General features: G+C 37.0%; 1 protein-coding gene across 3 annotated transcripts in view; it reads right to left on the reverse strand.

Moving 5' to 3' along the window:
* LOC135202929 (uncharacterized) overlaps positions 1–12500 on the reverse strand; it is a 398076-nt gene that overhangs the window by 313569 nt on the left and 72007 nt on the right. The gene's annotated exons all lie outside the window — the stretch shown is intronic.

Consider the following 12500-nt stretch of genomic DNA (forward strand, 5'->3'; position numbering starts at 1 on the left):
CGTTAACTTGTTGTTAACATGTCTGTGTTAATTATGTGTTAAGTTTTCGACCTGTCAGCGACTTCTTTTCAAAATGTTGGTAATATGTATGTGATATGTTTTCGACGTATCTCTGACTCATTTTCAACATGTTAGTGACATGTATGCCAAGTGTCTGACGTGTTTCAGACTTGTTTTCAACATGTTTGATAGTTATGTAAGATATTTCCAACGTGTCACTGACTTGTATTCAACATGTTTGTGACATATATGTGATAAGTTTCCGACATGTTCATGACGTTTTCCTGGAGTGTGGACGTATCCTTACTGTGACTTACATTATTATTCTGAACTGGCATTTCTATTCAGTCCAACAGACTGACAGTCGGCTGAAAGAATCCCTTGTGACAAGTATTTCATTTCCTCGTGACGGACATGACAACACACACACAGGGGAACGGTTTCAGTTGTCTCTCTCCTAACAAACAATTACATCAATAATGCTACCTTCATACAAACAGGAAGTATTTGAAAGAGAATAAACAAGTGCAGATATGACTACAAATGCGAACAACCAGTTGGACACAGAGTGATATGAATCCTAGTTTATGTGCCTTAAAAAGGCCACTGGAACCAAAAAGGGCGCTTTCAACAAGAGGTACCTGATATTTAGATATGAATTCATCAACATATAAAGTAACTGCAGTAAAATAGCAAACACCACCGAGTTCACTGTGATCAATATTAGTTGAATAATCAAATTCGCAAGATTAGATGAGGTTAGATCAGGTCATGTCAAGGCTTACTTGTAAATATAGCACAAATATCAATGGGTTTGGTAAACGTGACATTTTTTTTTCAAATCAATCAAATATACTACGATTGTACTGTTACCCAGTCAGAGGTTGGATTAGGTCAGGTCAGGTCAAGTTGAATCACATTTAATCAACTGTGTTTAATTATCAATTCATGCCAATTACCTTGACATAAAATTGGGATTTCGTCTCACACACACACATTATATATATATATATATATATATATATATATATATTATATATATATATATATATATATATATATAAAATACCCAATATATATAATACCCAATCTGAAAACCCGCCACCCGCATGACTTACAAAATAAAGAAGACTTGCCCTTCGTGACACCTAGCTGGGCTTCATCGCCTGATTACACTGAACACGGGATCGTAATGCAAACCTGCCATTACCTTGAGAAAGATAAAAAAAGGTGCAATTTTTCTTTCCTACATCGATCAGATCCGCAAAGGCTTCGCTTCTCTAATTATGGGGAGGGAAGTGCGTGTTCGGTGACGGATTTCTTACGCGAATCCAAGTTTTTTGTGGTTCTTCTTCAACATAAGGTTATTTCATAACTGCTGTCTTATACGTTGAAATAACCACTTCTTGAGTCCGTTAAATGACTCAGGGAACACACAGGAAAGACGAGAATTCTAAGGTTTTTAGTTTCTTAATGCGCATGCAATAATTTTTTTTCAACGTTATAGATGTAAACATGGGCATGGCTGTCTCGTACGTTGACATACCCAACTCTTAAACTGGTTAAATGACTCAAGGAACACAGGAAGTATGAGAATTCCGAAGATTTTAGCTTCATATTAAAAATACCATAATTTTTTTCAACGTGAAAGATGTAAAAATGGAAAAAGCTGTTGAATATGCTAACGTTCCCACCTCGAAGATGACTTAAATGACTCGGAGAACACACAGGAAAGATGAGAATTCCAAAGTTCCTTGTTTGTTATTAAGTATAGAATGATTTTCTAAACGCTCCAGATGTAGAGACGGCCATGGCTATCATATACTCACCTCTTAAGCCAGCTAAATGATTCCGGGAACACAGAGGAAAGCAATGAATTCCGAAAATATGCAGAGATAATTCATAATTTCCCCAGCTCATACATAAAAAAATTAAAGCCCGCTTAACTCAAAACTTAAAACATAAAACAATATATTTTCCGTGATAATTTTTTTCAGTAATCATAAAAATAACAGAAGTCTCTCTCTCTCTCTCTCTCTCAATTATTTATTTTTAAATCTAATACATTTACTCTCACCACAGCTTATACCACTAACTAAACTAAACTGCGTTTACCCCTCTCTCTCTCTCTCTCTCTCTCTCTCTCTCTCTCTCTCTCACACACACACACACACATATTCAGGCGAGAGACATTCTCTCATAACTGTCTCCCTCTCTCATATTCAGGTAAGAGACATTCTCTCACAACTGCATAACTCTCTCTCTCTCTCTCTCTCTCTCTCTCTCTCTCTCTCTCTCTCATATTCAGGCGAGAGTCATTCTCTCATAACTGTCTCTAACTCATATTCAGGCCAGAGACCTATTCTCATAACTATCTCTCTCTCTCTCTCTCTCTCTCTCTCATATTGAGGCAAGAGACATTCTCTCATAACTGTCTCTATCTCATATTCAGACCAGAGGCATTTTCTCATAACTATCTCTCTCTCCCTCATATCGGGGCAAGAGACATTCTCTCATAACTGTCTCTCTCTCATATTCACGTAAGAGACATTCATAACTGTCTGAAAGAACACTTGCTTTCCAGACAGGCATGACAGTTCAAGCCTATATGTGCCATTACCCGTGGAGTCAAAAAGGACAGAAAGTCGAACATTTTCTCTCCTCCCATTACCCTCCGCCCCCCCCCCTTAACCCCCCATCCCCCCCCCCCCTCCCCCCTCATCTCTCTCTCCTCTCTCTCTCTCTCTCTCTCTCTCTCTCTCTCTCTCTCAAATACAAAAATACTTCTAAAATTAAACGGTGTGGCTTTAAGTTTTTATTTACTGTTCGCCCTACAAGTAAGGCCTTTTTTTTATTTAAATCTCGAATGCTTTGATTTATGACACACAAACAGACACACACATCGCTTATGCACATATTTATTGTCACTTATATTCACTATAAAAAGGTAAACCTTTCCAATAGATGGTTCTCCCATTTCTTGTAGAGAGAGAGAGAGAGAGAGAGAGAGAGAGAGAGAGAGAGAGAGAGAGAGAGAGAGAGACTCGAATTCTCCTGCAAGTGTTAGAAGTGCTAAAGTGTGTTAAGTATTAAGGACAGTCAGCGTGGTGGAAGCTCTCTCTCTCTCTCTCTCTCCTATTTACATATCTAGGACCACTCGCCAATCCCGCCAGGGAATAACGACCCCTCTGGCCTTGACGCTTGAGTGCCATCATTCTTTGGCCCCCTGAACCCCCTCCCTTCCCTTCCCTTTCCCCGTCGCAATCTGACCTCCGGAGGAGACCTCTCCGAGGAAAAAGCGCCCCTCCGACCCCCGCGCCCAAGGAGGCCGTTTCCCCGGCACGTGGGCGTCATTAAAGAAGCTCCGAAGGGCCGCATAGCGGTTGGAAGTGTGCAGAGGTGAATACATTAACACTGATGTTTACGTAATACGCCAACGCGAGAATGGCGCCTCCTTCTCGTGAGCGCCCTTCCTTCCTTCCGACCTACCTACCTACCGGGTCCCCTTCTGATTTCGGCTCGATTTTGATGGGTTTGTTCCCCTCTCTCTCTCTCTCTCTCTCTCTCTCTCTCTCTCTTCTCTCTCTCTCTCTCTTAGTAGGTGTGTATGTGTGTGTGTGTGTGTATTTTCCCCAAGTCCATAAACCATGCACACATACACGCAGGCACGAAAACACACACTGCAAATCTCTACGGAATCCTCCCACCACATTTCACTACCTCCGAGATAAAATTCCTGATTCACTCTGTTGCCCAAACCGGATCTTTTTAATATATGATGGACTTCTTATTTGCTTATGTGCGTTCGAGTGTGGGCGTTCGTTTAAGGAAAAATGATAGACACCACCTTCATGAATGTGGGTCTGTTCGCTCTTCACTGTTAGCTTTTGTAAATATACTGAAGTCCAAACAATATTGGCATTTGACACTAACTGTGGCTATGACTCTCTTGTTTACTGTTAATCTTGAAATGTTTTCCTTGCCTGAAATGATGATGCTTGTGATGTGAAAACTTGGTGAGAAATAAATAATAAATAAGGAATAGAGGTATATCAACAATATCAATAAATGAATTTAGTATATAAACTAATATATTTCGCTATTTTCTAGAAAGTCCTCTCATAAAACCCACTAGAATTGGAATCAGTGGTTTTCTCTCTCTCTCTCTCTCTCTCTCTCTCTCTCATCTCGTCTCTCTCTCTCTCTCTCTCTCTGTGTGTGTGTGTGTGTGTGTGTGTGTGTGTGTGTGTGTGTGTGTGTGTGTGTGTGTGTGTTTTAAGAATTCACGCTAACACGAGGGCTACTAACCTTATTAAAAGATTTGCTATAACTAGAATAAAAAAACATCTTTAAGAACGACACTCAATAACGAGAAAGGCTACAATAATAATAATAAAATGAACCACACACATTCTACGTAACAAACTTATATCACTATCAATCATGGGAATTCGTTTTCATATACGTTAATCCAGTTGACTCATCAAAAATCACATATAATTTTTACCGTAGTTTGCTCAAACATAATTGACAAAACTTTCGACAAATCTTGTTCCAGGGCTACTGACACAACGAGAGGAAAGTATTTTGTTACAAACCAGTTTTCAAAAATTGGAAATAATCGTAGAATTGTCACTATTGATTGATTCCAGTTAAAACTGCTTGCAAATGTGTGTGTGTGTGTGTGTGTGTGTGTATGTGTGTAGTGTGTGTGTGTATTTATATATACATACTCATATATACTCGTATATATACATGTCTACATGGATAAATTTTTATCTATCTACATACATATCAACTATTATATAATTACAATATATATATATAGTGCGTATATATTTATAATATATATATATATATATAGATAATTATTATACAAACAACCCCTTCAGCCACCATGAAGTAGTTGTTCCACCAACGGTGAACGAGACTCCCACCAGAACCGGTTCCGGCGTCGCCAGCTGAAATGCATCCCCTAATGAAATAATCTGGACATAAATCCTGATCTTTAAAAATACAAAAATAATCCTCGACTGGGCGGAATAACGAATGCCCCGTAATTAGCCAAATTGGGCGATAATGATCGTTCGAGGACGGCGTAATGACCAATTAACAAATTAACATATATCCTCCATTTCCTGGCACCCTCTCCCCCCCACCTCCAAAGTAATCAGGGTAAAACCCTTCGACCTGACTTTTTCTGTCGAAAAAGACATGATTAGAGAATTCTTTTTAAGGGGCCACGATAAAAATGATTGGCAACCTTGCGCCCATTTTCTATGACGGGGAGGGGATACCTCGGGGAACGAAGAAGCGGAATCATTATTATTATTATTATTATTATTATTATTATTATTATTATTATTATTATTATTATTATTATTATTCAGAAGATGAACCCTATTCATGTGGAGCGAGAAAATAGGGAAACTTTACCCACCACAATCAAAAAGAGGGGGAAAGGAACCTTGAAAAACCCCGAGTAACAAAGCATGTGGAAAAAGGAGAGAGAGAGAGAGAGAGAGAGAGAGAGAGAGAGAGAGAGAGAGAGAGAGCAACGTCCCAAGGACTCTATTCATCCTAATCATCAGCTTTAGATATAACAAAGACACAAGATGCACGACCTACTGACACATCGTGATGGTACATTATAATGAGAGAGAGGAGAGAGAGAGAGAGAGAGAGAGAGAGAGAGAGAGAGAAAATCCTCATCCTCTTCGATTACGTAAAGAGCAACTGAAAGGCCTTGAAACCGTTGACCTAAGAGCGTGAGACGCCTATTTTTATCGGCTGATGACAAAGTAAGAATGTACATTAAATGCGCAACATGTAATCACTGAGCCTTACCTTACCTTACCGACCATACAGCTCGTTCGGGTTGCCCCAGGTCCCTCAGTGTGAGGCACCTCTAATGTCTACCAGAGAGTTGCAAGTACATCTTCCGGTATATTTTGCATCTTCCAATCTTGGATGGTCTGGGATGCAGCTTAGATATTTGTCGAGCTTATTCTTAAACACATCTACGCTGACTTGATACAAATTGACTAACCACCGGCCTAGATGACTGAGACGCCATTTATCTTCCCATAGCGTTTTCTTATGAAAGATGTACGAGATTTTTTAATGCATTGAATCACTGACCAAAATGAATGCGAGGCCAATTTTCTTCTATTTTATTCTCCTGAATGGAACGTCCGGACCCGGTTTCCTTTCAGCTTCAATTCCATGCTTTATTCACATATTCTATTTATAGATATTCTATTAATTTCATTCTTTCCTAATGTCTCAATATACAGGTTCCTGAGGAAACGAACGAAGAAATTCTCCCTCCCGTTTAGGATTCGAACCCACGCTTGTTCGGAAACTGGGGTCAAATCATCTCAATACACGAAAGGAGGAGAGGAATGATGATCTCAGCTGGGAGACACGAAATAGGCAAGACCCGATGATACTTTGATGCCTGTTACCCTCGTGATAAGAGCTCAGCGTTTCTTTCCTTCCTCCGTGTTCCTGAACCATACAACTAGCATCTACAATAACCAGTAAGTACTTGAAAAGTGAGTTTATTTACACTTCTAAAAAACAATATCTTTTCTACAGATGCCATTACAGTTACCACTCTTCCTCTGCAACAAAAACGTCCAACCCAACAGTTCTGACCATCCCACCTAGCATAGAACAACGCCTATGAATAGGCTCCGGCGCTCTCTCCCATACTCTGCTTACCCCAACTCACAGACCCTTCCCACTCTACGAAGCGAGTTACGTCACTTCAGCGGCTTCTTCAAAGAGCGATGTTCATTTCCAAATTCATTTCCAAATGCAATCGATACGGGCAAATTGGGCCTCGTTCTGTCCCACAAAAATAATTAATGAGAAGGGCTCTCCTGTGCACTGCTCGAGCAGGGAGATTGAAAACGCATTGGGCGTGAAGGGAAGAGATTAAAATGGCAGTTTTATGTCTAGAGAGAGAGAGAGAGAGAGAGAGAGAGAGAGAGAGAGAGAGAGAGAGACTATTGATGAAGAAGTCTAAACAGAATTACAAGAGTTAGACAGGGAGAGGATACGGTTAATATAATAAAATAATAATAAAAAATAATAAAATAAATAATAATAATAATAATAATAATGCACGGCACAGAACCACAAAGAAAAGACAGATATATCAAGAAAACTGACAATTAGTCTAAAATAGAACCCTTCACAATCTTATCTTTCTTTAGCTAAACTTCTTTCTTAAAGGAGGCGCTTCATCTCGCCTTGGTTACCAACCCCGTCGGCCTCAATATAAAGCTTTTAACGGCCACTTTCAGCCTTTTAAGAATTGTAGGCCATTTTTAAAAATGTTAAGCCTTTTCGGCATTTTTTAGACCCAAACCCTTGTTCACAGGTACATGACAAGGTTCACATTGCAAGATAACCATTAAGAGCTGTTCAATACTCTTCAAATTTCCACGGACATATGAACATTAACAATGCGAATATACCTCAGATTCCCACGGACGTAACGAGCACCAAAAAGGAAATATTCCTTGAATTCCCACGGACGTACTGAGCATGAAAAATGGTAATATTCCTTAAATTCCCAAGGACGTATTGAAAATGAAAAATGGGAATATTCCTAAATTTCCCTTAGACTAAATGAGCATGAAAAATGGGAATGTTCCTAAAATTCCCAAGGACGTACTGAGCATAAAAAAGGGGAATATTTCTAAATTTCCCTTGGACTTACGGAGCATGAAAAATGGGAATATTCCTAAAATTTCCAAGGACGTACTGAGCATGAAAAATGGGAATATTCCTAAATTTCAGTAGGACGTATTGAACATGAAAAATGGGAATATTCCTAACATTCGCACAAGCGTATTGAACCTAAAAAAAGGGAATATTCTTCAGATTCCCAAGGATGTCTTGAGCTTAAAATAAGAGATATTCCTCAACTTCCCACGGACGTATTGAACATGAAAGAGGAATGTTTCTCAGACTCCCACGAACGTATTAGGCATGAAAAGGGGAATATTCCTGATTCCCACGGACGTATTAGGCATGAAAAAGGGAATATTTCTCAGATTCCCACGGACGTATTAGGCATGAAAAAGGGAATATTTCTCAGATTCCCACGGACCTATTATGCATGAAAAGGGTAATATTCCTCAGATTCCCACGGACGTATTAGGCATGAAAAAGGGAATATTTCTCAGATTCCCACGGACCTATTATGCATGAAAAGGGTAATATTCCTCAGATTCCCACGGACGTATTAGGCATGAAAAGGGGAATATTCCTCAGATTCCCGCGGACCTATTTATTATGCATGAAAAGGGGAATATTCCTCAGATTCCCATGAACGTATTGAGCATAAAATTAAAGAATATTTCTCGAATTCCCAAATACATATTAAGCATAATAAAGGGAATATTCCTCAAATTCTCACAGACGTGGTGAGCATTAAAAATGGGAATTCCATTATACTCACTAATCAAACGACATAAAAAACTATAATAAAAATAATAAAAAAAAGGACGTAAAAATACACTTAGCATTATATAACCCAGGACGTAAACTTATATATCCCCGAACGTAAGGTCGATATCTAGTAAGTGAAATACATTAACTTGGCCCCAAAAAGCTAAGAGTTTCAGCTTTAAGTGCATTTTTGGACTGGGATTATAACGGCGCTCTGTCATTACAAATGCAAGGTTTAAAAAATATATCGTTTTTATTTTCACTTTTATTCAACTTGCAGGCAATAATTAGATGCCATAAAAGTGCCGAGTTTCAATACGAGGTTGTAATCAAATTCAACAAACACTTACATGTATGCAATGGCGCACGTTCGAGCGCACACACAATACATACATACATATTATATATGATACATACATACATACATATATATATATACATAATTATATATATGTGTATGTGTATATATATGAATATATATACATACATATACATAACATATAAACAACAACAGAATTTTTAATTCTTGAATTTATACATATATATATATATATATATATATATATATATATACTATATATATATGAAAGAAAATAAGTAACTTTATTATTATTGTTGTTTTTATTAATTACTATTATTATTATTATTGCTGTTATTGTTGTTGTTTTTGTTGTTGTTGTTGTATTAACATCAATATAAAAATCATCATTATAAAACAAATAAATAACGAAACAACACAAAATCTGAAACCGCTGAATTGTCACCCCGTGGAAAGAAAGAAAACAATATAAAGCCAGCAAAGTCACACTCGAAACGCGGAGAAGCGCCTCACCGCCATCTATCGCCAACTGCAAGGGGTAAAAACCTAAGTTCCGAAGCTCTAAAAGACTGATTTGGAAAAAACAGAGAGGACAATAAAAAATTTACCGGCTGGAATGCTCTGTCTGTGATGTCTAAAGGATGAAAAGAGAGAGAGAGAGAGAGAGAGGAGAGAGAGAGAGAGAGAGAGAGAGAGAGAGAGAGAGAGAGAGAGACTCGTCAGTATCAGATCAAAAAGATCAGTTACTCGTTGTAAAATAAAAAAAAATAGTCACTTTTTTATACAAGACGACAGAGAGAGAGAGAGAGAGAGAGAGAGAGAGAGAGAGAGAGAGAGAGAGAGAGAGAGAGAGTGCCAAAGCGACCAGTTTCCAAGGCGAGTCTAAATAGTCTGTCTGAAAGCTCGCTTCAAAGTTGGTATCCAATGTTTTGAGTTTTATTTGTACGAGAGAAAATGAATGGCATTTTGTATCCAGCGCTTTCGAATACGTGTCTTTTTATTTCTTTAAATGTATTGTTATTATTACTATTATCATTATTAAAGGACTTCGGTAGGTCAATGTTAGAGATTAGCACTTGAGGGTAAAAAGTCACTGAAGACCTTTAAAGGGAGTTTATCCGTAAACAGCCATTGGCATCACACATCATACATACACACAGAAACACACATACATACACACACCACACATACACACACACACACACACACATATATTAAATATATCCTATATATATATATATATATACATATGTGCCTATAAATATATATATATATATTCGGCATATACATGTATATATGTTATATATATATATATTATATATATATATATATATATATATAGTGTGTGTGTGTGTGTGTGTGTGTGTATACATATATATGCCATAGCCTGTGGCAAACCTCATTAGTCTCATAGGGTTATGTATCAAAGATAGTAAATTTTGTTTTAATGGGGAATTTTTGTACGAAAGTTTGGCATGGCTATGGGTAATCCCTTATCTCCTGTCCTTAGCAATATTTACATGGAATTTTTTGAGACAAAACTCTTACCAAGAATTTTGCCTTAAAAAGTTATTTGGTTTACATATGTGGATGATATCTTCTGTATTTGGCCAGTTCACGAAAATCTCCAGGAATTCCTTAATAATCTCAATAATTTAGTCCCTTCTATAAAATCTACCGTAGAGGAAGAAAGAAATTGTAATTTGAATTTTCTTGATGTAACTGTCCATAGAAATGATAGAAATTTCACCTTTTCAGTCTTTCGAAAATCAACTAACATTGCCTCTTTTGTTCATTACTACTCCAATCACCATCAAAATGTTAAATTCTCTATTTTTTCTGGGATGTTTCTAAGGGCTTTACGTGTCTGTAGCCCGCAGTTTATTGACGCTGAAATTAAAACTATTTATGATATTGCATTGAAACTTAAATACCCAAGGACTTTGTAGAGTGCATGAAAAAGGGCTAGAAAAAACATTTTATTCAACTAATGACAAACTGGAATTTAGTAAGAATAACATTCTAAAATTACCTATGATGAAACCAAGGGGTTTTTAGATATTCCTAGAATTTTAAAGCTTTTTAACATAAATGTTGTTTTCAGTAATATTAATGTCAAGAGTTTAATAATAAAAAATTCTAAAGATCTTCCAGGCTGCATATATGAAATTCCTTGCAAAAAGTGTGATCAGGTCTATTACGGACAAACCGGTAAATCCCTTTCACAACGTCTCAAACAGCATCAGTATTCTGTGAGAACTGGGCAAATATCGAATGCATTATTCGTACATATGAGAGATTTAGACCATCCTATTAACTGGAGTCAACCAAGAGCCTTAATCCCATGTAATGACACAGTTAAAAGGAATATCATTGAATCTTGTTTCATCAAGTCAAATAATAGAAATGTTCTAAATTTAAGTCTTGGTTTATTTAAACTTGATGCTTTCATAATAAAAAAGTTGTCGATAAATATAAGCAACAAAATTAATATATTCAGTTTTTACATGTTTTGGACTGTAAAGAAACTTTGTAATTTCGGTTAGGGAGTCAATCTGTTTAGGTTTGTGACCGTGTGATATCCGGATAATCCTGGATTATCTCTTTTAATTTTTACCCTTTTGACAATTAACCATCTGGTATTCTTGATCTTCTTGTGTACCTGAGACCTTTCTCTCCAATTGTAACCTCATTAACTCCAAGTAAAGACGAAAGCGCTTGGATTTCTGACTATCATTTTCCTTTGGTGAATTTCGCTTATTTGTATGAAGTTACGTGCATCTACTGTGATTTTTAAGCATATACATATATGCATATATATGCTCTATAACTATATATATATATATATATATATATCATATATATATATAAATATATATATATATATATATATGTATATATATATGTATATATATATATATATATATACATATACACATATATACAATATATATTATATAGATAGATAGATAGATAGATGATGACGGTGACATTAACAACAAAAAGAGTTTTGTATCATTATTTATTTCATTCTGAATAGTGATATGGACCAAAACAAACCAACCACCAAAAACAAAGTAGAAATTCCAATAATAATCAGACAGAAAGCAACGAACGACTGCATGTCATTACGGTGTCATTACAGAGTGATTACCACCTAGACTGAGCTTCATAAACATCCGCCTGCAGTGGATACTGATGAGGGCAGGTAATTAGATCGGCGTCCAGCTAATCCTATTGTTCAATTTGCCGATCCCCCAACCATAGAGGATATGATGACGTGAAACCCTCTATGTGGAAAGTGGATTAGCCATTTTTAAATTCACTATCCGTTGCAATAATTCGACAACTTCCGTATTGTAGGGTTAGGTCATACTTAACTTCTGTAGGGTTAGGTTAGGTTGGGTTAGTTTAGGATGCATCACCGTCCATACAGTTAGGTTAGTATGGGATCTCTCTAAGAAGCTAAGACAAAACCTCACAATTAGTCAACTTAAGTACAGTTAAGTTAGGTCAGGATACATCAACTTCCAAGCGGTTAAGTTAGGATCTTTCAAGGCGGGTAAGAGAAAACATCCCGATACATGAACTTCCATACAGTTAGGTTACGTTAGGTGAAGACGCTAACTTCTATACAGTTACATTAGCTTCTTTCTAAAAGGGCTATGACAAAATCTCCGTACAGTTAGGGGCAAGGGATGTCAACGTCGTCACA

Source organism: Macrobrachium nipponense, chromosome 33, assembly GCF_015104395.2.
Source record: "Macrobrachium nipponense isolate FS-2020 chromosome 33, ASM1510439v2, whole genome shotgun sequence".
Classification (NCBI taxonomy): Eukaryota; Metazoa; Arthropoda; class Malacostraca; order Decapoda; family Palaemonidae; genus Macrobrachium; species Macrobrachium nipponense.